This window comes from Trachypithecus francoisi, unplaced genomic scaffold, assembly GCF_009764315.1.
Source record: "Trachypithecus francoisi isolate TF-2019V2 unplaced genomic scaffold, Tfra_2.0 Lachesis_group7, whole genome shotgun sequence".
Lineage (NCBI taxonomy): Eukaryota > Metazoa > Chordata > Mammalia > Primates > Cercopithecidae > Trachypithecus > Trachypithecus francoisi.
In genome coordinates this window covers 35,161,495-35,189,210 of record NW_022681472.1, presented here as the reverse complement: position 1 = coordinate 35,189,210, position 27,716 = coordinate 35,161,495, and the positions used below count along the sequence as shown (strand labels likewise).

The 27,716-nt window shown below is 37.1% G+C and overlaps 1 pseudogene; it reads left to right on the top strand.

Annotated features, from left to right (window-relative positions):
- The first annotated feature begins 3,393 nt into the window (after window positions 1–3,393).
- On the top strand, window positions 3,394–4,486 carry LOC117079043 (annotated as a pseudogene).
- Window positions 4,487–27,716: the final 23,230 nt, after the last annotated feature.

The window sequence follows — 27,716 nt, the reverse complement described above, 5'->3', positions numbered from 1 at the left end:
GAGAACACAGGCTAACACATCCCTCAGGCTCTGGGGTCATTTCTGTTTCTAGTAGGCTGCATGGGGCTTTAAGAAACCCACTCCTGGCCAGGCGCGGTGACTCATGCCTGTAATCCCAGCACTTTGGGAGGCTGAGGCAGGTGGATCACCTGAGATCAGGAGTTCAAGACCAGCCTGGCCAACATGGCAAAACACCGGCTCTACTAAAAACACAAAAACTAGCCAGGCGTGGTGGCAGGCGCCTGTAATCCCAGTTACCCAGGAGGCTGAGGCAGGGAGAATTACTTGAACTCAGAAGGCGGTGGTTGCAGTAAGCCGAGATTGCACCACTGGACTCCAGCCTGGGCAACAGAGTGAGACTCTGTCTCAAAATAAATAAACAAATAAAAACAAACAAACAAACAAACAAATAAATAAAAGTAGTCCTGAAGACCAAGCTTACCTTAACCTTCTTGATGATCAGGCCCTGACTTACTTGCAGTACCAAACTCTTGCCTACTTCTTGTGGGCAGGTCACTGTCTTATTTCAGTATCTGAATCCCTGAAATATTCCCATGAGCCTTTGTTGTGGTTCTTTTCCAGTACTGCAACCCTGCTTCGCCCAGTCTCAATGCTACCAGGGGCTTGAGGGCAGGCTCTGGATCACAGGCACCGTGGCCACGTACTTGCATTCCACTGGTCTGCTTGCCTATTACAAGAGTTCCATGGCGCCATACTCCATCAAGGCGGAGTGACTTCTGATGATGTTATGTTTTAGAGTGTAAGATCCATGAGGGCAGAGATTATGTCTGTGTTATTCAGCATTGTGTTTTCAGGATCTTTCATGGTGCTTAGTACAAGCTAGGTGCTCAATACGTTTTTATTTATTTATTCGTTCGCTGCAGCTAATGTCTGCTTTAGTCATCTTTGCTGCCCTGACTAATCCATCTTATCTGGCTCTGGTCATCAGAAGCTGACCCGCCTCTGCTGATTGATTCCCAATACTCACATATATAATTTAGTTGAAGTACCATGCTAATTATTATTCACAGAAACACTTAGCACTTTTCATCACTGAAATGTCTTCCAAATTTAGTTACTTAATCAACCACAGATTTCTGTGGAGGTAACTATAAAATCTGATGAATGATGATAAATCATTGCAAAGTATCATGATAGCTTTTAATAGGAAAGAGATAAATGTGAAGATAATTTCAGATTAACTGTTGTAGGAAAATCAACTGAGCAGTGTGCGTTGTCTCCCATGGTTCCTCAGATTAGCTATGCACAATGAGTCAGGGACAACTGAGTTCACCTCAGTTTTTTTGTATGTGAAATGGAAGTAATGATAGTAAGTACATCAGAAAGCTGTGACGATTAAGGAAATAACGCGTGGAACACGAAATACCGTGTTTGGCAGATGGTAAAGGCTTAATAAATACTCAGTGAAGAAGTAACTCTACAAAACTGCAGCTCAAATCAGAAATGTGGAATTTCCTGGAATTTTGAATCAATGGAAATTTACTTTTTGGTGCAGTATAAAGAGAGAGAAGAAGGCTTTGGAGCCAGAAGGCCTGAGCTTCCTCTTCTTATTAGATGGGAGAATGTGGACAAGTCATTTGATATGACCAGGTTGTTCAAATCCTGGATGTGTAGCTCACTTGGAATACAATGGGAATTGAGCTCCTGTGGAGTTTGACCTCATATCCTGGCATCTCAACTTTCTTACCTGTAAAATATGTATATTAATATTTTTCAGGGCTGTAAGAATTGAGGCAGTCTTTACAAAGCTCAGTGCATACTGTATGGTAGGTACTTGATAAGTAGCTATCATTATTTTGGGAAAATAAAAATGTACATAATGTTTAATATTATGTATAAAGTTAGCTCTAAAGTTACTTTTAGTGAATGAATATTGAAATATATTATTCTTAACTTGGTTTTGAAACAAACCCCAGTGTTTACACTTACAAATGTCTGAAGAAAATTTCCACTTTATAGAAATTGAAAAATAATCCTCAGATAAAGGACTTTCCCCCAAGTTCTCATTATTTTCTTCTTTTCTAAGCTTTTAGAAGTCGGCTTCATGCAAAACTCTCACTCTATTGATGTATATAGATTAGCTCTCTTTATTCTACTTTCGATCTTTCTAATGGAAAACTCCTTACTTTGGTAAAATCCCATTATCTTTTAACTTGTTTTCTTTCTTTACATCCGTATTTCTTCCTGACACCACTATTACCATCTTGCAAACTTTGACTTTCATTTCACTTTCCTTTTTGGTAGGAAGCCGAGGTGATGAGAGAGTTACCTCTGTGGTTACGTCAAGTTTTATAAAACTCTGTTCTGACAGACTGGTAAAAGAAATACTCCCGATGGCCTTGAAGAAGTAAAACATCCATGTTGTGAGACACCCGATGAGAGGATTGTGTAGCAAAGAACTGTGGGCAGCCGCTAGGAACTGAGAGTACCTGCTGGCTGACAGCCTGCGAGAAAATGGGGACCTCAACCCTACAGCTGCAAGAAATGGAATTCTGCCAACACCTACATGAGCTTGGAAGAACATCTCAAGCTCCTGATGAGAATGCAGCCCAGCCAACATCTAGGTTAAGACCCTGAGCAGAGGACCCAGTTAAGTCAGGCCTGGATGCATGACCCATAGAAACTGTGAAATCAACAAGTGGGTATTATTTTAAGCTGCTAAACTTGTGGTAATTTGCTACACAGCAACAGAAAAGTAATATGCATCTCCTTCATTGCACATAGTACACAAGCAAGTCCCTGATGGCCCTCACAATGTGATGTGACAATATTGTTTAATCTTACAGCACTTTTATTACATTATCTATCATACTATATTGTTATTGATTATTCATTTGTCAGTTTATTGTGTTTGGTTTAATGATCCTGGGTTATTTATAAACATCTAGGCAGGGAATCAAGGCAAGTAAAACAATGCACATTTGCAGAACATCCCCAGAAGGTAAGACAACCACTTGGCTGGCTGGGTGCAGTGGCTCACTCCTGTAATCCTAGTGCTTTGGGAGGCTGAGGTGGGCAGATCACTTGAGGTTAGGAGTTCAAAAGCAGCCTGGCCAACATAGTGAAATCCTGTCTCTACTACAAGTACAAAAAGAATTAGCCAGGCATGGTTGTGGGCGCCTGTAATCCCAGTTCCTCAGGAGGCTAAGGAAGGAGAATCACTTGAACCTGGGAGGCAGAGGTTGCAGTGAGCCAAGATCACGCCACTGCTTTCTAGCCTGGGCCACATAGCAAGACTCCGTCTCAAGACCTGGTCCCAGACTTGGGTCCCTCAGCTTCCTGCCTTGGAAGTGCAGCAGCAGGCATCACAGGGAGGCAAAGAACTTCCCTAAAGATGACCCTTCCAAGCCGGTCCACCTCACAGCCTTCCTGGGATACAAGGCTGGCATGACCCACATCATGTGGAAAGTCGACAGGCCAGGATCCAAGGTGAACGAGAAGGAGGTGGTAGAGGCTGTGACCATTGTGGAGACAACCATAGTGGTTGTGGGCATTGTGGGCTACGTGGGAACCCCTTGAGACGTCTGGACCTTCAAGACCATCTTTGCTGAGCACATCAGTGATGAGAGCAAGTCATTTCTATAAGAACTGGCATAAATCTAAGAAGAAGGCCTTTACCAAGTACTGCAAGAAATGGCGGGATGAGGATGGCAAGAAGCAGCTGGAGAAAGACTTCAGCAGCATGAAGAAGTACTGCCAAGTCATCCATATCATTACCCACAACCAGATGCGCCTGCTTCCTCTGCACCACAGGAAGGCCCACCTGATGGAGATCCAGGTGAACAGAGGCACTGTGGCTGAGAAGCTGGACTGGGCCCGCGACAGGCTTGAGCAGCAGGTTCCTGTGAACCAGGTGTTTGGGCAGGACGAGATGATTGATGCCATTAGGGTGACCAAGAACAAAGGCTACAAAGGGGTCACCAGTCGTTGGCACACCAAGAAGCTGTCCCGCAAGATCCGCTGAGGCCTGTGCAAGGTAGCCTGTATTGTGGCATGGCATCCTGCCCGTGTGGACTTCTCTGGGGCACGCACTGGGCAGAAAGAGTACCACCACTGCACTGAGATCAACAAGAAAATCTATGAGATCAGCCAGAGCTACCTTATCAAGGGTGGCAAACTGATCAAGAACAATGCCTCTGCTGACTGTGACCTGTCTGACAAGAGCATCAACCCTCTGAGTGGCTTTGTCCACTACGGTGCAGTGACCAATGACTTTCTCATGCTGAAAGGCTGTGTGGTGGGAACCAAGAAGCGGGTGCTCACCCTCTGCAAGTCCTTGCTGGTGCAGACCAAATGGCAGGCTCTGGAGAAGACTGACCTTAAGTTCATTGACACCACCTCCAAGTTTGGACATGACCGCTTCCAGACCATGGAGGAGAAGAAAGCACTCATGGGACCACTCAAGAAAGGCCAAATTGCAAAGGAAGAAGGAGCTAATGTCAGGGACAGATTTTGCAGCTGGTGAGGTCTCAATAAAAATTATTTTCCACTGAAAACAAACAAACAAAAAAACCACTTGGCTCGATAACAGCTCCAAGTCTCAGTCTGTTCAATTCAGAATAGCTGGACAATATACCTGGTCAGGTATCTTTTATCATTATCCTTAAGTGTATTAAATAAGAAAGAAATATATGCCATTATGTTTATTGTAGGAAATGAAAAAAAGGATAAAAAGCATATTTTAGTGATTTGTAGGGTAAAGAAATGTATGGAGGAAAAAATACTGCTTCATGAGGTTAGTAAATAATATTTTAATTATTTGAAAAATGTTCAGCATTGCCATAAAGTTATTTTAGTAAGAAGGCATATAGGTTTTAGCTTTGTGTAGTAGAAAATATAAAAGAATTGTGGGATTTCCTCCAAATCAACATTTTCATTCTTTCTCTTGAGTCTAAGTGCACAAGATTCACCTTCACATAACATTTTTGAAAGCTTGAAATGAAAAAAAAAAAAAATCTTTACCTCTACTGCTTAGTATTTTAACTATTCAGATGCTTTTTTTTCTCTAGTGCATAAGTTCATCTTTTTTCAGGTTCTCATTTTCATCTTTACAGCCTCAATAAAGAAACCTATTTCATTGCCATCAAAAGAAAAATAAATTATTACACTACAGAATAAAAGAAGATTATGAATAATTATATATATAGGCTAAGTCTGCAGGGCAATTAGAATAGCAATTCAGTATTATTTTTCCTGTATCTGCAAAATTCCTCCTCTGACTCTGGTAGTATAGCTGTATGCTTCCAAATATGAAAAATAGAAATAACCTGATTTCAAATGGAGATTGATAGGGAAGAGCTGCTTACAAAACTTAAATATCTCAAATCAAGTGCATTATTCCAAGATGCATCTTTCTCTCCGTACCTGTCTCATAATTTAAGAATAAATGAACCTATTGGGAGTTGTAAGCCATTCTGATTTGGGGCCATTTATTGAGGTGATCTTAGGCTAAACTGAGAAGTTGGCAATGCTTGCATCTAGCGTCGTTTATAGCCACCTTATTTTGTTCCATTCCACTTGAGGGGCTCCCATTGGAGTGAAATATCTAGTTCTCCCTTCGTAAATATTATCCCACTTCAGAGATCTCCTCCATCCCAATTCAAAGTTACCTGTGCCTTGTTTTCTCAGCATTTTATTAGGTAATAGGCTAGAATTCAAATTAGTCAGTTGGTTCTGAGAAATTAATGTTTTTTTTTTCCTACTGAAAGATAGTAACTCTTTATTTTAAATGGCAGTTTAGAGTTTGCAGAATATCCCCAACCAGTAATCTCGCAAGCATATATTTCATTCCCTATTTTGCAGAGGAAAAAACTGAGAAGTTAAACGACTTCACTAAGGTAAAACAAATGAGAGAGAATCCTGGTCTTTTGATTCTAGCCTTTCCCTTATGCTAAGACTGCCCTGGACATGTAATATATTTTCAGCCAATAAGAGACTACTGTAATTTTAGGCACTGTATGAGTCCAGTGGGAGTTGTATTATTGGAAAGTCCTCTTAGTAACCTCAGATAATATCACATTATTAATGTTATACTGTGCATATATTGGTTATTCTTATTTAACACTGTGCGTAACTGTCACCTGTGATGTTAAAACAAGCAAAACAGATGCTTTTTCTTGTTTTAAAGCAAAACCGCAATTAGAAGGGGAAAAATTAGTAGTGTAAAAGTCTACTGGTGACTGTGATGCCTATCTCTGGTTAAAAATCATTAGTACAGAGCCTGAATAGCACTTATTTTTTGTCTCGTCTTGTGGTTTAGGATTAAGTGACAATCTTATCTTAAACTCAGTCTAACTCAAGCTTGAGCCATCTCCCCCAGCAATGTTTCCATCATGTTACATCATGTTACATGCGTGATGTAACATGAATGACATGGGACAGCTGCCTTGCTGTGATCAACTCAGGCATGCACCGAAATGCCCGTCCAACACTGGGACTTCTTCCCAGCATTCCACTATTACCAAATTAGAAAGTGGGATTTGGCATATGGATTGCTAGAATAACAGAAGAACTTGAACAAAACTGTTTGAAAGCTACTTATTTTTACAGTTCTGAAACACTGAGCTAATTTAGAAGATCAAGTATTGTTAGGGTCATTAGTGGTATAAGTTGTGATTGGATGAGACTGAGAATGTAAGACATACTTTTATTTCCTCCTTTTCCTCTTGATCAAAACATAGCTTTAGTTACCCTTCCCCTCCCCTCCCTTCTCCTTCCTTCCTTCCTTCCTTCCTTCCTTCCTTCCTTCCTTCCCTCCCTCCCTCTCTCCCTCCCTCCTTTCTTTCCTTCCTTCCTTCCTTCTTCTTCCTTCCTTCCTTCCTTCCCTCCCTCCCTCCTTATTTCTTTCTTTCTTTCTTTCTTTCTTTCTTTCTTTCTTTCTTTCTTCTTTCTTTCTTTCTTTCTTTCTTCTTTCTTTCTTTCTTTTTTCTCTCTTTCTCTCCTTCCTTCTTCCTTCCTCCTTTATTCCTTTCCTCTCTCTCTTTCCCTTTCTTTCTTTCTCTCTCTCCTTCCTTCCTTCCTTCTTTTATTCCTTTCCTCTCTCTCTTTCTCTTTCTCTCTTTCCCTCCCTCCCTCCCTCCTCCCTCCCTCCCTTATTTCTTTCTTTCTTTCTCCTTTCTTTTCTTTCTTTCTTCTTTCTTTCTTTCTTCTTTCTTTCTTTCTTTCTTTTCTTTCTTTCTTTCTTTCTTTCTTTCTCCTTTCTTTTCTTTCATTTTTTTTTCTTTAGAGACAGGATCTTGCTCTACTGCTCAAGCTGGAGTTCAGTGCTGCAGTCACAGCTCACTGCAGACTCAAACTCCTGGGCTCCAGCAGTCTTCCCACCTGAGCCACCCAAGTAGCTGGGACCACAGGTGCACACCATCACACTTAGATAATTAAAAGATTTTTTTTGTAGAGATTGGGTCTATGTTGCCCAGGCTGGTCTCAAACTCCTGTCCTCAAGTGGTCCTCCTGTCATGGCCTCTGGAAGTACTGGGTTTACAGGCACGAGCCACTGCACCTAGCCTACCTCTCCTCTTTAAATGGATGAATGCCACTGATTTCAGAGGATAATAGTATATTAATGTATCAGTTACCTATTGCTGTGCAACAAGTTATAAAAAATGTATTGACTTAACAACAGTTTTATTTGCTTATGAGTCTGTGAGTCAGCAATTTGAGCTGAGCTCATCTGGGACATTCTTCTGATCTTTATTTCCTGGATTCACTTGGCTGCACTCTTCTGGTGGCCTAATGGGGACTGGATTGTCTAAGATAGGCTCAAGTGAAGTGGTTAGCAGACTGGCAAGTGGTGCTCTGCTTTACTTCAAAGGATCTATCCAGTAGGTTAATTTAGGCTCATCACTTTGTGGTCTCAAGGTTTCATTTGGAGTCAAAGAGAGAAAGCCCCAATGTGCAAATATTTTTAAAATCTTTGCTCATCTTATGCTGCTAATATTTCATTGGCCAGAGTCACTTAAAAGGCCAAACCCAAATACAAAGAGTAGAGAAAAAACCTTCACTTCTTGATGGGAGGAGAGAAAAAGAGTGAGTGTATAGGAATGGGTGAGATTTAGGTCATTTCTACAAACGACTTACCACAGATAATAAAAACTGATGGATGGTTATTTAAAACACGGACAAATTCAAGTGACAAATATCCTAAGAATAAAATATAGCACAGAGAAACAGAATAAAACAGCCTAAAATTAACTGAAACATTTATTCTAAGTATTGAGCAAATACAAATTTAAGTAAACATTTTCTTAATGTTGCACGTTGCACATATTGCATGTTGCAATATTCAAATCTTGCTTTTTTTCCAAAATAGTTTCATTGGGGAAGATTATATTAAACATCATTTAAATATTTAAACTCTGAGGCATACCGGACATGAATTGTATTAATTTGTGCAAAATTAAGGACTGCATAAATGGCCAAACATAATTTCTATCCTAGAATATTTTATCACAATTATAAAATATGATATTAAATTATGAGTGAATTGCTTGAGTGAGTGAGAAACATGTCACCACATCGGTGCTCTGACTGTGAAATGAGCAGTATTTATTCTTGAAAACTTCACTTAGGTAATGAGGCACATGAATTCTGAGCAGGGTTTCAGTTATTGCTCTGAATTTAATCTGATCTTTTAATTCTCCTCTGCTTATAAAAAATTCATGGACTAGGGTTTGATGTGCCCCATGTTTCTGGTAAGCACACACCTTGCTTCTAATTTGAGGTATATTTAAGAACAAAACAGGCAGGGAAAATGCTTGATCTTGCTCTGAAGTACAAAGTGCGTGACCAGAGAGCTCCTTACAGTCAGAAAACACCTTACGTGAAATTTTATGGGAGTCTCTGCCTGACTCTATTCTCATGACAGTCTACTGATTTTAGAATTAAAATACTGCAAAAATTACTCCTTTCTTCCATTACACTTCCCAAACTCTCACATCATTCACTTCTGTTTCTCTGATTTGTCTTCCTCTCTCCTGCTTCCTCCACACCTCAAAACTCATTCCAGTTCACCTTATCCACTACTTCCACCCATAGGACACCTATACTTACACTTCAACTAGTCTATTATTATTATTATTACTTTTAATGTAACCTTTAGTTCTCTGCTAGAAACTTTCCATCTTCAGACTTCTTTTACTCCTTCAGTGGAAATGTGGTTTCTTCAAAAAATGCTACATATAGTGTGTGTGTGTATATATATTAAACAACATATATTAAACATATATATTATGTATATATTATATTTATATAATTATATATTATATACAATTTATATATTATGTAATATAAATTTATATTATATTTGCATTATATTATTTGTAATTTATATAATTATATATTAAACTACATATATGTATATATTTTGCCTTTTGTGATTTATGTGAAGTCAGAAAGGCTCAGCATCTGAATGTCTTTTGTATTTCAATCACCTCCTGCCATTTTTTTTTTTTTTTTGAGACGGAGTCTCGCTGTGTCACCCAGGCTGGAGTGCAGTGGCACGATCTCAGCTCACTGCAAGCTCTGCCTCCTGGGTTCACGCCATTCTCCTGCCTCAGCCTCCTGAGTAGCTGGGACTACAGGTGCTCGCCACCATGCCTGACTAATTTTTTGTATTTTTCGTAGAGACGGGGGTTTCACCGTGTTGGCCAGGATGGTCTCGATCTCCTGACCTCGTGATCCGCCCGCCTCGGCCTCCCAAAGTGCTGGGGTTACAGGCGTGAGCTACTGCGCCCGGCCACCTCCTGCCATTTCTTTACTTGGACATCGTGTTCATGCTACTACTCACATCACACTCTTCATATTTCTTATCTTCCATTAAATCGTTGGCACCTTTAAAATCCATGTTGAGTACGAGATACTGAATCAAGGTTCCTCACTCAACACATTGCCAGTGGCCCTAACTTCTGGTCGTTGTTACTACCCATTATCACCCTCGTATCCTGGATTTTGTTGTTTACAACCTTGCTCTGTCTCACAGATTGCTAACTGATTTTTATCTGTCACTTACCTGTGCTTTCTTTACATCTGCTAAATCTTGTTCCTACCCTCTTTATGAATGGGCATTTTCTCTCTTCTCCTTTGTTTACTTGGGCAGCTTAGTGCAATGGAAAGAACAACAGCGAGGAGATCTGCAGAGGCAAAGGGAGAACTTTATTTTCTATTAAAAAACAAAATGCAGAGCAGGGAGACATAGCCATCAGTGTAAAACAAAAGCCACAAACAACAAATAAAGAGTCTGGCTTAAATTGGGAAAGTTCTTGCTCAGGTTTTCAATCTGGTTTATTTATGCAAATTAAGGATTCAAACTTGTTCAGCTCTGATTGGTCTAAATAGGCAAACCCTGATTGGATGGTTTCCAAACACCCAACCAGAAGTCTCTGTCAGATGTTTCTTTCAAATAGCCAGTGAGGGGTTTCCAGCCACAGGCTATCCCAGCTCCGGTCACAGAAACTGTTCTGGTGCAGGGGTGCAAAGCAGATGATTGTGAAGAGCTTCTGTCTCCAAAAACCCAACGTGTGTGACCACTCCTTCCCACCCTGCTTTTGCTACATGGCTCCACTTTCAAATTTAGAGTATATCCACCAACCACAAGGAGTTCATCTCATGTGGAGAGTTTGAGGTCTTATTTTACTGTTTTATTTCTCAGTCAGAAGGTCTGAATCTTAATCTTTCATTACTACATGGTAGCTGAATGACTTTCACTAGTTTCTTTGGGCCTTAGCTTCCTTTTTCTGTACAATGGGAGCAAAATAACAACCTATTTCAAAAGGTGAAGTAAATTCCCAAGGGACTGAGTTGAAGTTCTGGTGAAAATTATTGCACATAATCTTACTGAAGTTATGGTTTGCTGATATAAGAACAAAAGAAACATTTTTAACAAAGTATTATAATGAATAGACCACAAGCATGCTCAGTCATATTGCAACTGTAAAATGGTGACCGGCTTGTGAGCATGTGGAAAGTTCTAGGAGGTCGGACCAGTGCAGGCTTGGCTAGAGTCTTCTATATGAACCTTAATGAGTAGCAAATGAGTTACTATTTGGAAAAGGGTTGGGCACATGTATTTCTTTACCTCAATGCCTTTCTGTAGTGCCATTTCTCAAGTTCTCAGTGCAGGATCTCCCATTAGTATCTGTTTTCTTTGCTTTTGTTTTTGGGTCACAGAGTGTTGCTAAGGAAAGTCATTGAATGGGGAAGTAATTTATTCCACTCTACATCAATAGTACTTAATTTCAACTGGCCTTTCATGGGTGCTGGGTAATCCTTTCTTTCTTCTCTTGTTTGTTTCATAAACCATTCTCCCTGAGTTGTCATCCTTCCCTCTCAAATGTCAGTCTCACCCTCCTCCCCCAGTTCATTTGGGCCAACTTAAGTGGTTTAACTGAACTTAGCAGCTTTTCTCAAAGGTAGTTATGTTTTCACCATGGATCTCTGTTTTTAATTAGCAGTGTATCATCACTTTTTCTTTCCAAGTAGATTATAGAGGCAAATTAGAGTTTTTTGCTTGCTTTAAAACATTTTTAAAATTGTGATAAAGTACACATCTTAACCATTGCAAAGTGCAAGCAGTAGTATTATTAAGTACATTCACGTTGTTGTGCAACCATCATCACCATCTGAAACTCCACACTCATTAAACAATATCACCCCTTCCTCTTCTCCCCTCAGCTCCTAACAACCACCAGTCTACTTTCTCTATTAATTTGACTGCTCCAGGCACTTAATAAAAGTAGATTCACATGGTATTTTTCTTTACGACTGGTTCATTTTACTTCACATAATGTCCATATGTTCATCCATGTTGTAGCATATGCCAAAATTCCCCCTTTTTATTTTTTATTTTTGTTATTTATTTATTTTACTTTAAGTTCTGGGATACATGTGCTGAACATGCAGGTTTGTTTTACATATTTCTACATGTACCATGTGGTTTGCTGCACCTATCAACCTGTCATCTAGGTTTTAAGCCCCACATGCATGAGGTATTTGTCCTAATGCTCCTCCCCTTGCCCCCCACACTCTCACCGGCCCCAGTGTGTGATGTTCCCCTCCCTGTGTCGATATGTTCTTATTGTTCAGCTACCACTTATGAGTGAGAACGTGCAGTGTTTGGTTTTATGTTCCTGTGTTAGTTTGCTGAGAAGGATGGTTTCCAGCTTCATCCATGTTCCTGCAAGGGACATGAGCTCATTCTTTTTTATGGCTGCATAATATTCCATGGCATATAGGTGCCACATTTTCTATATCCAGTCTATCATTGATGGGCATTTGGGTTGGTTCCCAGTCTTTGCTATTGTAAATAGTGCTGCAATAAATATATGTGTGCATGTGTCTTTATGGTAGAATGATTTATAATCCTTTGGTATATACCCAGTAATGGGATTGTTATTTCTGGTTCTAGATCCTTGAGGGATCACCACACTGTCTTCCACAATGATTGAACTACTTTACACTTCCACCAACAGTGTAAAAGGGTTCCTATTTCTCTGCATCCTTGCCAGCATCTGTTGTTTCCTGACTTTTTAATGATTGCCATTCTAACTGGCATGAGATGGTATCTCATTGTGGTTTTGATTTGTATTTCTCTAATGACCAGTGATGATGAACTTTTTTTCCATGTGTTTGTTGGCCACATAAATGTCTTCTTTTGAGAAGTATCTGTTCATATCCTTTGCCCACTTTTCGATGGATTTTTTTTTTTTTGTAAATTTGTTTAAGTTCCTTGAAGATTCTGTATATTAGCTCTTTGACAGATGGATAGATTGCAAAAATTTTCTCCCATTCTGTAGGTTGCCTGTTCACCCTGATGATATATTCTTTTGTTGAGCAGAAACTGTTTAGTTTAAAATTCCCCCCTTTTAAGGGATGAATAATATTTTATTGCATATATATGTGTATTATATATATACACACACAATGTTTTATATATATATAACATTTTATTTATACATTCATTCATTGATGAGTACTTGGGTTGCTTCTACCTGTTTGCTATTGTGAATAACGTTGCCATGAACTTAGGTGTACATATATCTTTTTAGATGCTACTTTCAATTATTTTCATATTGTTTTCCATAGCAGTTACACCATTTTACATTTCCACTAATGGTACACAAGTGATCCAGTTTCTCTACAACCTCACCAACATGTGCTATTTGCTATTTTTCTGATAGTAGCCATCCTAACAGGTGCAGTGTGGTATCTCTAATCTTGTCTTCTCACTTTATTTCATTGAGTTGCTCTTCAGTCTCTAACATCCTTTCTTCCACTTGGATAAAGAGTCAAGACTCATTGGTGTGCTGTATTCAGGAGACTCATCTGATGTGCAAAGACACACAGAGGCTCAAAATAAAGGAATGGAGGAATATTTGCCAAGCAAATGGAAAGAAAAAAAAAGCAGGGATTGCAATCCTAGTCTCTGATAAAACAGACTTTAAATCTACAAAGATCAAAAGAGACAAAGAAGGGCACTACATAATGGTAAGTGGATCAATGCAAAAGAAGAGCTAACTATCCTAAATATATATGCACTCAACACATGAGCACCTACATTCATAAACCAAGTTCTTAGAGTCCTACAAAGAAACTTAGACTCCCACACAATAATAGTGGGAGACTTTAACACCCTACCGTCAATATTAGACAGATCAATGAGACAGAAAATTAACATGGAAAGCCAGGACATGAGCTCAGCTCTGGACCAAGTGGACCTAATAGACATCTACAGAACTCTCTACCTCAAATCAACAGAATATACATTCTTCTCAGCACCACATCACACTTATTCTAAAATTGACCACACAATTGGGAATAAAACATGCCTCAGCACATGCAAAAGAATGGAAATCATAACAGTCTCTCAGACCACAGTGCAATCAAATTAGAACTCAGGATTAAGAAGCACACTCAAACTGCACAATTACTTGGAAACTGGACAAACTGCTCCTGAATGACTACTGGGTAAATAATGAAATTAAGGCAGAAATGAAGATGTTGTTTAAAACCAATGAGAACAAAGACACAACATACCAGAATCTCTGGGACACACTGAAAGCAGTGTGTGGAGGGAAATTTATAGCACTAACTGCCCACAAGAGAAAGGAGGAAAGATCTAAAATAAACAACATCACAATTAAAAGAACTAGAGAAGCAAGAGCAAACAAGTTCAAAAGCTAGCAGAAGACAAGAAATAACTAAAATCAGAGCAGAACTGAAGAGAGAGAGACGCAAAAAAACCTTAAAAAAATCAATGAATCCAGGAGCTGGTTTTTTGAAAAAATCAACCAAACACATAGACTGCTAGCCAGATAATGAAGAAGAAAAGAGAGAAAAATCAAATAGACACGATAAAAAATGATAAAAGGGATATCAGCACTGATCTCAGAGTAATACAAACTACCATCAAAGAATACTATAAACACTTCTATACTAATAAACTAGAAAATCTAGATGAAATGGATAAACTTCTGGACACATACAGCCTCCTAAGATTAAACAAGGAAGAAGCTGAATCCCTGCATAGACCAACAACAAGTTCTGAAATTGAGGCAATAATTAATAGCCTACAAACCAAAAAAAGACCAGGACCAGACAGACTCACAGCCAAATTCTACCAGAGGTACAAAGAGGAGCTGGTACCATTCCTTCTTAAACTATTTCAATCAATAGAAAAAGAGGAAATCCCCCCTAACTCATTTTATGAGGCCAGCATCATCCTGATATCAATACCTGGCAGTGACAAAACAAAAAAAGAAAATTCCAGGCCAATATCCCTGATGAACATTGATGCAAAAATTCTCAATAAAATACTAGCAAACCAAATCTAGCAGCACATCAAAAAGCTTATCCACCATGATCAAGTTGGCTTCATCCCTGAGATGCAAGTCTGGTTCAACATACGCAAATCAATAAACGCAATCTGTCACATAAACATAACCAATGACCAAAGCACATGATTATCTCAATAGATGCATAAAAACCTTCAAGAAAATTCAACACCACTTCATGTTAAACACTCTCAATAAACTAGGTATTGATGGAACGTATCTCAAAATAACAAGAGCTGTCTGTGACAAACCCACAGCCAGTATCATACTGAATGGGCAAAAGCTGGAAGCATTCCCTTTGAAAACTGGCACAAGACAAGGATGCCCTCTCTCCATTCCTATTCAACATAGTATTGGAAGTTCAGGCCAGGGCAATCAGGCAAGAGAAAGAAATAAAGGTTGTTCAAATAGGGAGAGAGGAAGTCAAATTGTCTCTGTTTGCAGGTGACATGATTGTAGATTTGGAAAATGCCATCATCTCAGCCCAAAATCTCCTTAAGCTGATAAGCAACTTCAGCAAATATCAGGATAAAAAATCAATGTGCAAAAATCACAAGCATTCCTATATACGAATAATAGACAGAGAACCAAATCATGAATGAAATCCCATTCACACTTTCTACAAAGAGAATAAAATACCTAGGAATCCAACTTACAAGGGATGTAAAGAACCTCTTTAAGGAGAGCAACAAACCACTGCTCAAGGAAATAAGAGAGGACACAAACAAACAAATGGAAAAACATTCCATGCTCATGGATAGGAAGAATCAATATCTTGAAAATGGCTATAATTCCTCAAAGTAATTTATAGCTTCAATGCTATCCCCATCAAGCTACTGTTGACTTTTTTCACAGAATTGGAGAAAAACAACTTTAAAGTTCATATAGAACCAAAAAGGAGCCCACATAGCTAAGATAATCCTAAGCAAAAAGAACAAAGCTGGAGGTATCACGCTACCTGACTTCAAACTATACTGTGAGGCTACAGTAACCAAAACAGCATGGTACTGGTACCAGAATAGATATATAGATCAACAGAACAGAACAGAGGCCACAGACATAACACCACACATCTACAGCCATCTGATCTTTGATAAACCTGACAAAAACAAGCAATGGGGAAAGGATTCCCTATTTAATAAATGGTGTGGGAAAAACTGGCTAGCCATACACAGAAAACTGAAACTGGACCCCTTCCTTACACCTTGTACAAAAATTAACTCAAAGTGGATTAAAGACTTAAATGTAAGACCTAAAATCATAAAAACCCTAGAAGAAAACCTAGGCAATACCATTCAGGATGTAGGCATCGGCAAAGACTTCATGGCTAAAACACCAAAAGCAATGGCAATAAAAGCCAAAATTGACAAATGGTATCAAATTAAACTAAAGAGCTTCTGCCAAGCAAAATAAACTATCAACAGAGTGAGCAGGCAACCTACAGAATGGCAGAAAATTTTTGCAATCTATCCATCTGACAAAGGGCTAATATCCAGGATCTACAAAGAACTTAAACAAATTTACAAGAAAAAAACAACCCCATCAAAAAGTGGGCAAAGGGTATGAACAGGCACTTCTCAAAAGAAGACATTTATGTGGACAACAAACATAAGAAAAAATGCTCATCATCACTGATCATTAGAGAAATGCAAATCAAACCCACAATGATATACCATTTCACACCAGTTAGAATGGCAATCATTAAAAAGTCAGGAAACAACAGATGCTGGAGAGGATGCGGAGAAATAGGAATGCTCTTACACTGTTGGTGGGAGTGTAAATTAGTCAAATCATTGTGCAAGATAGTGTGGTGATTCCTCAGGGATCTAGAACTACAAATAGCATTTGACCCAGCAACCCCATTACTGGGTTACCTAAAGGATTATAAATCATTCTACTATAATGCCACATGCACATGTATGTTTATTGTGGCACTGTTCACAATAGCAAAGACTTGGAACCAACCCAAATTCCCATCAACGATAGACTGGATAAAAAAGTGTAGCACATATACACCATGGAATACTATGCAGCCATAAAAAAGGATGAGTTCATGTCCTTTGCAGGGACATGGATGAAGCTGCAAACCATCATTCTCAGCAAACTAACACAAGAACAGAAAACCAAACACTGCATGTTCTCATAAGTGGGAGTTGAACAATGAGAGCACATGGACACATGGAGGCTAATATCACACACCCGGGCCTGTCAGGGAGTGGGGTCTAGGGGGTGATAGCATTAGGAGAAATACCTAATGTTGATAATGGGTTGATCGGTGCAGCAAACCACCATGGCACTTGTATACCTATGTAACAAACCTGCACCTTCTGAACACGTACCCCAGAACTTAAAGTATAATTTAAAAAAAGAAAGAAAAGAAAAAATAAAAGAGAGAGGAGGGAGGGGATCAGGAAAAATAACTAATGGCTACTGGGATTAATACCTGGCTGACAAAATAATCTGTACAATTAACTCCCATGACATGAGCTTACCTTTATAACAAACCTGCACATGTACCCCTGAACTTAAAATAAAAGTTAAAGACAAAACAAACCAAACCAAAAAGTGGCATGTTAGCACATATAAAGATTTTCAATCTAAAACCAGAGGAGCAAATAAAAAATTGAGTATCATTTTTAAGTTCTTAGATTGAAAAGTATGGAAAATAGTTATGCTATTAATTGATACTTAGTTTGAAAATTTTATTTAGCCAAAATGAAAGGCTGTATGTTGCCGGGCGCGGTGGCTCAAGCCTGTAATCCCAGCACTTTGGGAGGCCGAGATGGGCGGATCACGGGGTCAGGAGATTGAGACCATCCTGGCTAACACGGTGAAACCCTGTCTCTACTAAAAAAATACAAAAAAAAAAAAAAAAAAAAATTAGCTGGGTGAGGTGGCGGACGCCTGTAGTCCCAGCTACTTGGGAGGCTGAGGCAGGAGAATGGCAGGAACCCGGGAGGCGGAGCTTGCAGTGAGCTGAGATCCGGCCACTGCACTCCAGCCTGGGCGACAGAGCGAGACTCCGTCTCAAAAAAAAAAAAAAAAAAGAAAGGCTGTATGTTAATATTTATCAATGTTCCTAATGGTTGTGCCATTTACTTGGTGATTTCATTTCTAAAAATTTATTCTTAAAGGTTATTTAAAAATGAATAACGATTTCTGTGCAGGAAAGCATACTTTTTAATAAATAGGAAAAAACTGGTAAATAGCAAGCAGTGGTGAAGAGTTGTTAAGCTGTTGACGTTTTAGTCAAGCTACATGAATTAAAATTTTGGCTCCATTGCTTCTGTTTGTTTGACATAGCCAAATTATCTAGCCTCTCTGGATGTCAATTTTGCCATATACAAAATGGGGCTTTAAAGATTTCGAAATACCTGCCTTGGAGAGTGATGTAAAGAGGATGGTAGAATAGGAAGTCTCAGTCCTTGTCCTCCTGTAGATTGGATTTAACAGTGATTTATGCACCATGATACCTTTATGAGAAGTCTAGAATTCAATTCCAAAGTTAAACACCCTAGGTGAGCAAAAGACCAAGAACAGCTACAATGAAACAGGTATGAAGAGCAATATTTCTTTACCTGTGTCAGCTCCTGCTCAACCCAACACACTCACCACTAAGAAAGATTGCCTCAGCCCATGATTTCTCCCTTGGGGGAAAGAGAGAGCAGCGTGTGCATCCATGTCCCAGACTTTTCAGTGTGTTTCCGTAGGGCTGTTTTTTGTCTTGCCTCACAAGAAGCATGGACAAAACTGGCATATTTCAGATACTTGCAGTAAACTAAGAACAAAGGAAAGGGGTTGATAGCTTATTGCTGCTGACATGGTTCTGTAAGATTGAGAGAAGGCACACAGCCCCGTGACTTCTCCCTCAAAAGGGAGGAAGAGGATCGAGTGTGTTTTCAGCATCTTGGACTTTCAATATACGGCCTGAGGGACTGGTTTCTGTCTCACTTTACCCAGAGTGTTGACAGAAGTAGCTTAGTTTGGTAGGGGGAGCTAAAAACAAAGGAAAAGGGGCTGGTAGCTTACTATGCCAAGAATGGCTTTGCAAGATAGGGAGAAAGCATAGAACTCAATGGCTTCTCCACAGGGAAAGAGGGAGATGAGTGAAGTGTGCCTGTAAGTCCTGACCCTGATATTGAAGTCAGATACCAGAGGAAGCAAGATACGATGGGCTCTTAAAAAAAAGAAATTGGTAAATTCTTTTATTTAAGAATTTATGTGCACAAGTGAAAAGAAGACACAGTTATAGAAAAGGTTTAAGCTGCTTCCAGAGTCTCTAGCTAGGCTGATTGGTGAAGATCTTGCCCTGTGAAACCAGTCCATAATTGGTAGAGGTGGCTCCGTTTCTTCAAATTTGCAGCCACCAATACAAAGGTACAAAGAACAGCAATGGAGACACATTATTATTAAGTTATCAAAAGATAATGACAAAGACTTTTGGGAGCAAAAAGGGTAAAATAACTTGTCACATACAAGGGAGACTTCGTAATGCTATTCATTATCTCTCAGCAGAAAATTTTGAAGGCCAGAAGTGAGTAGAATGGTACATTCAAAGTCTTGAAAGAAAAAAAACCCTGCCGGCCAAGAATACTATGCATGGGAAATCTGTCCTTCAGAATGTGCTGGGGTTACCAGAAAGAAGAGAAAGAAAAAAACGAAAAAAATGTATTTAAATAAATAAGCATCACCACTAGACCTATCTTACATGAAATGCAAATGCTGCTTCAATAAATGCTTCAAGTTGAATGAAAGGGCAATTTGAAATGAAACAGCAACACATACACACACAAATCCGTGGCAAAGGTAAATATATATAGACATCCACAGAATACTGTAGCACTGAAATGGTCATGTATAAATCACTTTTAGCTCTAGTCTAAAAGTTAAAAGCAAAAACATTCATTTTATCTTATCTTATTATCTTATCTTATTTCATATTATCTTATTTATTTTATCTTATCTTTATTTTAATATCTTATAATTATAATTAAATAGATTTTAAAATTTCAGTAGCTTTGGGGTATTAGTGGTTTTTGGTTCATTAGTGGTTTTGGATGAATTATACAATGGTGAACTTTGAGATTTTGGTGCACCTCTCACCTGAGTGGTGTACCTTGTACCCAATATGTAGCTTTTTATTCCTTACCTCCCTTCTACCCTTCCCCTTCTGAGTCTCCAAAGTCCATTATATCACTCTGTATGCCTTTATGTACTCAGAGCTTAGCTCCTACTTATAAGTGAGAACATATGCTATTTGATTTTCCATTTCTGAGTTACTTCATTTAGATTAATGGCCTTCAGGTCCATCCCAGTTGTTGCAAAAAACATTATCTTGTTTCTTTTTATGGCCAAGTATTATTCCATGGTGTATATATACCACATTTTCTTTATCCACTCGTTGGTTAATGGGCACTTAGATTTGTTGCATATCTTTGCAATTGTGAATTGTGCTTCAATAAACACACATATTCATGTGTCTTTTTCATATAATGACTTATTTTCCTTTAGGTTGATACCCAGTAGTGGGATTGCTGGATTGAATGGTAGATCTACTGTTAGTTCTTTAAGGAATACCCATACTGTTTTCCTTAGTGGTTGTACTAATTTACATTCCTACCAGCAGCATATAAGCCAGTTTTCCCAGCACCATTTATTAAATAGGGTTTCTTTTCCTCAATTTATATTTTTGTATGCTTTGTCAAAGACTAGTTAATTGTTAAGTATTTTGCTCTAATTCTGGGTTCTCAACTCTATTCCACTGGTGTATGTGCCTACTTTTATACCAGTATCATTCTGTTTTGGTAACTATAGCCTTTAGTATAATTTGAAGTCTGGTAATGTGATGCCTCCAGATTTGTTCTTCTTATTTAGAATTGCTTTGACTATTTGGGCTCTTTTTTGGTTACATATGAATTTTAGGATTTTTTTCTAATTCTATGAAAAATGATATTGACATTTTGATAAGAATTGCACTGAATCTGTAGATAGCTTTGGGCAGTATGGTCATTTTCACAATATCAGTTCTTCCAATCCATGAGCATTGGATATGTTTCCATTTGTTTGTGTTATCTATGTTTCCTTGTAGCAGTGTTTTGTAGTTGTCCTTGTAGAGATCTTTCACTTCCTTGGCTAAGTATGTTCCTGTGTATTTTATTTTATTATTTTTTTTCAGCTGTTGTTAAAGGAGTTGAGTTCTTGATTTGATTATCAGTTTGGTTGTTGCTGGTGTACAGTAGTTCTAACGATTTGTATACATTGATTTTATAACCTGACACTTTACTGAATTTGTTTATTAAATCTAGGAGTCTTTTGGAGGCATCTTTAGGGTTTTCTATCATTGTCTAACACCAATAGTTTGACTTTTTATTTTCCAATTTGGATGCAATTTATTCTTTCTCTTGCCTTCAAGTCCTTTGCCGATTTTAAAATTGAATTTTTTTGTTGTTGTTTAGTTATAGGAGTTCTTTATATATTCTGGATACTAACTTCTCCTTTAAATATATGATTTGTACAGTTATATTCTTTCATCTTATAGGTGTATTTTCACTCTGTTCATTGTTTCCTGTGCTTTGTAGATTTTTTAATGTTTGATGTAGCCCCATTTGTCTATTTCCACTTCTTCTGTTGACTGTGCGTGTCATATTATATCCAATAAATTGTTGCCTAGACCAATCAATGTCTTTTCCTAGGAGTTTTATAGTTTCAGGTCTTATGCTTAAGTCTTTAATCCATTTTGAGCTGATCGTTTAAAATAAGGTCTAATTTTATTCTTTTGTATTTGAAGGGGCAAAAATTGGAGCTCAGTACTTGAGAGGGAAGGCTGGGTTCTGGTGAACACTCTTGGTCTTTGGTTGAGAATTAGAAGGGCGACACCTTAGGAGTAAGAGAAAATTTCAATAGACATTCCTCAGGATGATTAAAGCCCAGCTTCAATAAGCTTAATTGCCCATTGGATTAAAATAACCTCAAATTGCTCATGCCTTTATTGTGCAAATATCCAGAAGAAAATGTAAATTCTCTTTCAGGAAGGATAACACCTTGTGTGTGCATTCAGGATAAAATTAACAAAGATGAATACTATAAATATAACAATAGTAAAATACATAAGATATATTGGATATATTTCTTATATCTGTCTGTCTATCTATCTATCGTCTATCTATCTATCTAATTCTACAAACCTATAGGATATAATCAAATGGTTTAATATAGGTGTAATGAGAAAGAGAATGGCATAGAAGCAATATTTGAAGATATAATGCTGAAAGTTTTTCAAAACTGACGAAGGATAAGCAAGATGTTTTATAACAGATCTACTAAAAGCCAAAGAAAATAATATAAAGACAATATTTTAACTTTGTTATTAAAAGTTTAAAAGCATATTACCATCAAGGAAGCAACAAGGAAAACTGACTTCTCAACAGAAACAGTGGGACCCAGAAGATAATGAAATGTAATCTTCAAACTCCTGAAAGAATACAACTTCCAAATAGAATTCCATAATCATGGAAAAATAAATATATTTTTAGATAAACCTATGCTGGAGAAAACCAAATATATGCTAAGGGAAAATGCTCTTCAGAAAGAAAATAAATTATCCTAGATAGAACATCAGAGAAGCAAAGAAAGTAAAGAGCAAGAAAAGTGTAAATATGGGCATAAGTATAAATTTTGACATCAAATAGCAATGACAATAATGGATCGTGAAGTCTCAAAGTTAAAAGATAACAGTAACACAAAATGCAGAAGGGTAAATGGAGTTGAAACGTTCTAAAGTTTTACAGTCTGGGAAGTGGCAAAAGTATTAATTTATATTAGACTTTGATGAGTCAAGGATTCAAGCTTTAATTTCTAAGGTGACCACTAAAATATCATTAAGACAATCCATAAGCACCAAGCTAATCAAAGAGAATGATAGAATTATAAATATGTATAATCAACCCTAAATCAGGCAAGAAAGTAAAGAAGGAGAAACAGAAAAAACAACAGCATAGTAGGTTTAAAGTCAAATATACTAATACGTGTAAGTTACATTATGTGTAAATGAAATATATTAACATGAAGTGTAAGTGGACTAAATAATAAAAGGCAAAGCTTAACATACTAGGTAAATTCCAAATCTAATTATCTACTTGTTTAAAAGAAACAAATATGAGGATGTAGCAAAGATTGAAAATAATAAGATGAAAAAACATATATTATGCAATAAATACTAAGTAAAAGAAAGATACTATGTCTATATTGTTATCAGGCAAATTAGACAGCAATGAAAAAAGAACTACTAGACATAAGATACATTTAATAGTAATAAAAGCTTCAACTTGACAGAACAGTGTAGCTATTCTAAACTTGTGTGCACCTAAGAACAACCTCAAAATATAGAACAGAGAAAAGAATATAAAAGACACAAAATTTGACAGAATTTAAAAGCCAAATAGATAAATCCAATGTCATAGTAGGAAATTTTAAACAACTGCCTTGATAACTGATAGAACAAATAGATAAATATCCATAAAGGTATAGAAGATTTCAGTGACATAGGTTACAAATCTAATTGACCTAATTAACATTTATTGAACATTTTATCTACTAGCTAAAAAAATACACATTCTTTATAGTATATATAGACAATTTATCAAAATTTAGCATACTGGCCATAAGGCAAGTTTTAAGAAATTTCAAAAATTTAAAATCATAAACAGCATGTTTTTGAACCTTAGTAGAATTAACTAGATATAAATAGCAAAAAGATAATTTATAAAATTCCTGTGTCTGGAATTTAATCAATATACTTGTAAGTAAACTATTAGTCAAAGAAGAAATCCAAATGAATTTTATAAAATATTTTGGAATAAGTAATATGGAAGCACAACATACCAAAATTTGTGATGCAGCTAAAGCAGTGCTTAAAGAGAAATTTACAGCCTTAAATACATATATTACTAAATAAGTAATATTAAATGTCAAGAATCTAAGCTTTAGACATTAGAGAAAGAATAGCAAAGAAGAAACAGGGCACATCCATAAAATGGAATACTTTGCAGCTTTTAAATAAGTGGTATGTATCTAAAGCAATTAACATGTCATGGAGAGAAAAAAGCCATTTGTGAAGAGTATTAGAGTTTTCAGTCTGCTTATGTAAAATCATATACTCATTAGGATATGTCTAGAAGTATACATAGCAAACTCTGAACGATGTTTGTCTCTGGTGATGGTATTTTAAGTAATTTTTTAATTCATTTATACACTTCACATCTGAAGAATTTAATTCATAAAAGATTATTTTAAAAATCCAACTAACCCTGATAATTAGGCTACTTTTATTCTGAAAAGCAAAAAGTGGCCTAATATAATGAAAGAGGAATTTATGATGAATCCCCAAATGTGTGATTTTAGACATCAGATAATTTGCTTGGTCAGAGTAAGGAGAGAACAAAGAAGTCTTGGAGGTGGTGATAGATAGAAAAGTCCTCAATGAGGAAGTCAGCACTTAAGCTGGGCCCTGAAAAATGGATATCATTTGGATAGACGAAAAATAGTGGGTCTGGTTTTCCAGAGTGGGCGTACTCTGTCTGCAAATCTACACATTAGGTTTTCTGTGGCGGGAGTTGGGGCAGGAACGGAAGATAAAGAGGTAGGTAAGCTATCAGCCTTAGTTAAGACAGAAACCTGTAAGTCACCTTAGACTAATTCCTCTCTCTCAGTACTCATATCCAATTAATTGTTAGGTTTTAAATATTTTAGATTCCAAAAATGTTTCATTTGTAACATTCTCCCTACTCTTTTTCTTTGAGATGTTAATTATTTCTTGTATATATTCTGCTGTTTCATACTTGGATGCTTATGTTCTTGAAGTTTGCTCTAGCTAGAATGCCCTCCTCATATTTTCTTTCTTCGTTATTTTCATTTCTAAGTCTTGGTTGGGGCATCATCTTCTCTGGGAATTTTTCCTTGAAGGCTCAATGCTCCTCTTCTAGGCTTCTATAGCCTAATTTTTACTTACCTTTATTTTACTGATTATAATATTATATCAAAATGATCACTTTAAGTACATGTATCTCCTACTGGACTATAAATTTTTCAAGGATAAAAGTGGTATTTTACTCAATTTTGTAACCACGGGGATGGCAAAGGCATTCAACAACTGTTCAGTAAGTGTTTGCTGCTTTGGGTCGTTATAAAGTGATGAGGAGTTTGGGTTTCAGTTTATACACTTTTGTGAATTCCTGTTCTTTCCAGGATATGTTGAGATTCACAATGAGCTGGGTGAAACAATGCTCCCATTCTGGAATTTTGAATATTTTCTTCCTTAGAATTATTTTTAACGTTATGCTATTTAAGTTATAGTTTAAACAAATGTTATTAAATTCTTTTGTACTAAAAGTCACCAACTTTGATAAGTTATGTCTATGATTACTTTCCACTGATATTATTTAAAATGTAATTTGGGTATTACATTATGGAGACCTATCTCTATTGGTATTAGGCTTAAGGTGAAGTTTAAGATATTAAAGGAAAGAAAGTATAATTTAGCCGATGCATTCATTCGTTTTACTTTTACCACTAATATGATGAGACATAATAGCTTAAATATTTCTTTTATGGAAAGACATGTAATGGAAGCATAAAGCCCTCAGAACCAATGAGCCCATTATATTGGTCAATCAAAAACAGATACAAAATGATATTTGAAAAAGACTCAAATTGAAGTCTAGAATTGTACCAAGACATAGCTTTCCTTTAATTTCTAGCTTTCTTGATGCCTCGTACATAACTGCTTTCGACAATGCCAAGTAAAAGAAGACATGTAATCAGTGATTCAGGTGAATCCATTTGCTCTGGAAATCGTGGAGCTTATTTGTAGCTTGGAGCAGAGTGAGAAAGAATTAGTTTCTTTCTTTCTTTCTTTCTTTTCTTTTTTTTTTTTTTGACAGAGTCTCACTCTGTCACACAGGCTGGAGTGCAGTGGCATGTCTTGGCTCACTGCAATCTCCTCCTCCTGGGTTCAGGCGATTCTCCTGTCTCAGCCTCCTGAGTAGCTGGGACTACAGGTGTGCACCACCAGGCTCAACTAATTTTTGTATCTTTAGTAGAGATGGGGTTTCACCAAGTTGCCAAGCTGGTCTTGAACTCCTGACCTCAAGTGATCCACCCATCTCGGCCTCCCACAGCGCTGGGATTACAGGCATGAGCCACTGCACCCGGCTGTAGTTTCTGTTAAATGATGTCAAATGCTCTAGAATTGGTGACATTTACTTCAATAATTTGAAGTGAGTAATGAAGGAATTGGAAGCAGCTCCATTTTCCTTCAACATATAACTGGAAGGAAAATGTATGTTGGGTGAATGTACAGATGTCTGAGTGACTTCATTTTTGGATTTTCATATATGATGCATGTACTGATGTCAGAAAACAACTTGCATTTTGGAGACTTTTTTTGGAAATTGTAAAGTTGACATCTTCAAAATAGTTATTTTGCTAAGAAAACATGTAATTGGAAGAAAATCTCATTTATTTTGCCTGTAAAGGGAGGACCTGTAATGCTGGGAATACATCTGGTTTTATTGATTAGTTGAAGAATTGTGTTTATTATAAATATGTAATATAAAAATTAATGGGCCTATCATACAAATGTGTATGTTATATGCCTTTACAATATATAAACATATATTCGTATAGGTGAATATATATAAACATATAGGTGAAGTGTGTTTCGTATAGGCAAAAGATCAGTGAGTCTTGTTTTTTCACCCACTCAGCCACTCTGTCTTTTAATTGGAGGATTTAGTTCACTTACATTCAATGTTATTATTGACAAGAAAGGACTTACTCTTCTTACTCTTGCTATTTTGTTATTTGTTTTCTGTTTTGTGGCCTTCTCTTCCTTCTTTCTTTCCTTTCTGTCTCCCTCTAGTGAAGGTGATTTTCTCTGGTGATATGGTTTAGTTTCATGCTTTTTATTTTTTGTGTATCCATGGTATGTTTTTTGGCTTGAAGTTACCATAAGCCTTGCAAAGACTATCTTATAATCTGTTATTTTAACCTGAGAACAACTTAACACTATTTTCATAAACAAACAAGCAAAAAGAAAACTAATAAAAACTCTGCACCTTAACTTCGTTTCCTCTGGCTTTTATACTTTTTATTGTTTCTATTTACATCTTATTGTATTGCCTATGTCTTGAGAAGTTGTTGCAGTTATCACTTTTGATTGGTTCATCACTGAGCCTTTCTATTTAAGATAAGAGTAATTTACACATTACGGTTACTGTGTTATAATATTTTGTGTTTTTCTGTGTACTTACTATTACCAGTACGTTTTATAACTTCAGGTGATTATTTATTGCTCATGAACATCCTTTTCTTTCTGATTGAAGTACTCCTTTCAGCATTTCTTGTGGGATTTATTGATGAAATTCCTCAGCTTTTATTTTTCTGGGAAAGTCTACTTCTCCTTTACGTTTGAAATATATTTTCACTGGATATACTATACTAAGGTAACAGTTTTTTTTTTTTCTTCAGCACTTTATGTCATGCCACTCTTTCCTGGCTTATAAGGTTTCTACTGAAAAGTCTGCTGCCAGAGGTATTGGAGTGCCATCATATGTTATTTATTTCTTTTCTATGACTACTTTTAGGATATTTTCTTTATCTTTGACCTTTGGGAGTTTGATTGTTAAATGCCTTGAGATAATTTGCTTTGGGTTAAATCTGCTTGGTGTTCTAACCTTCTTGTGCTTGGATATTGATATTTTTCTGTAGGGTTGGGAAGTTCTCTGTTATCATCCTTTTAAATAAACTTTCTAACCATGTCTCTTTCTCTACCTCCTCTTTAAGGCCAATAACTTTTAGATGTCTTTTTGAGGC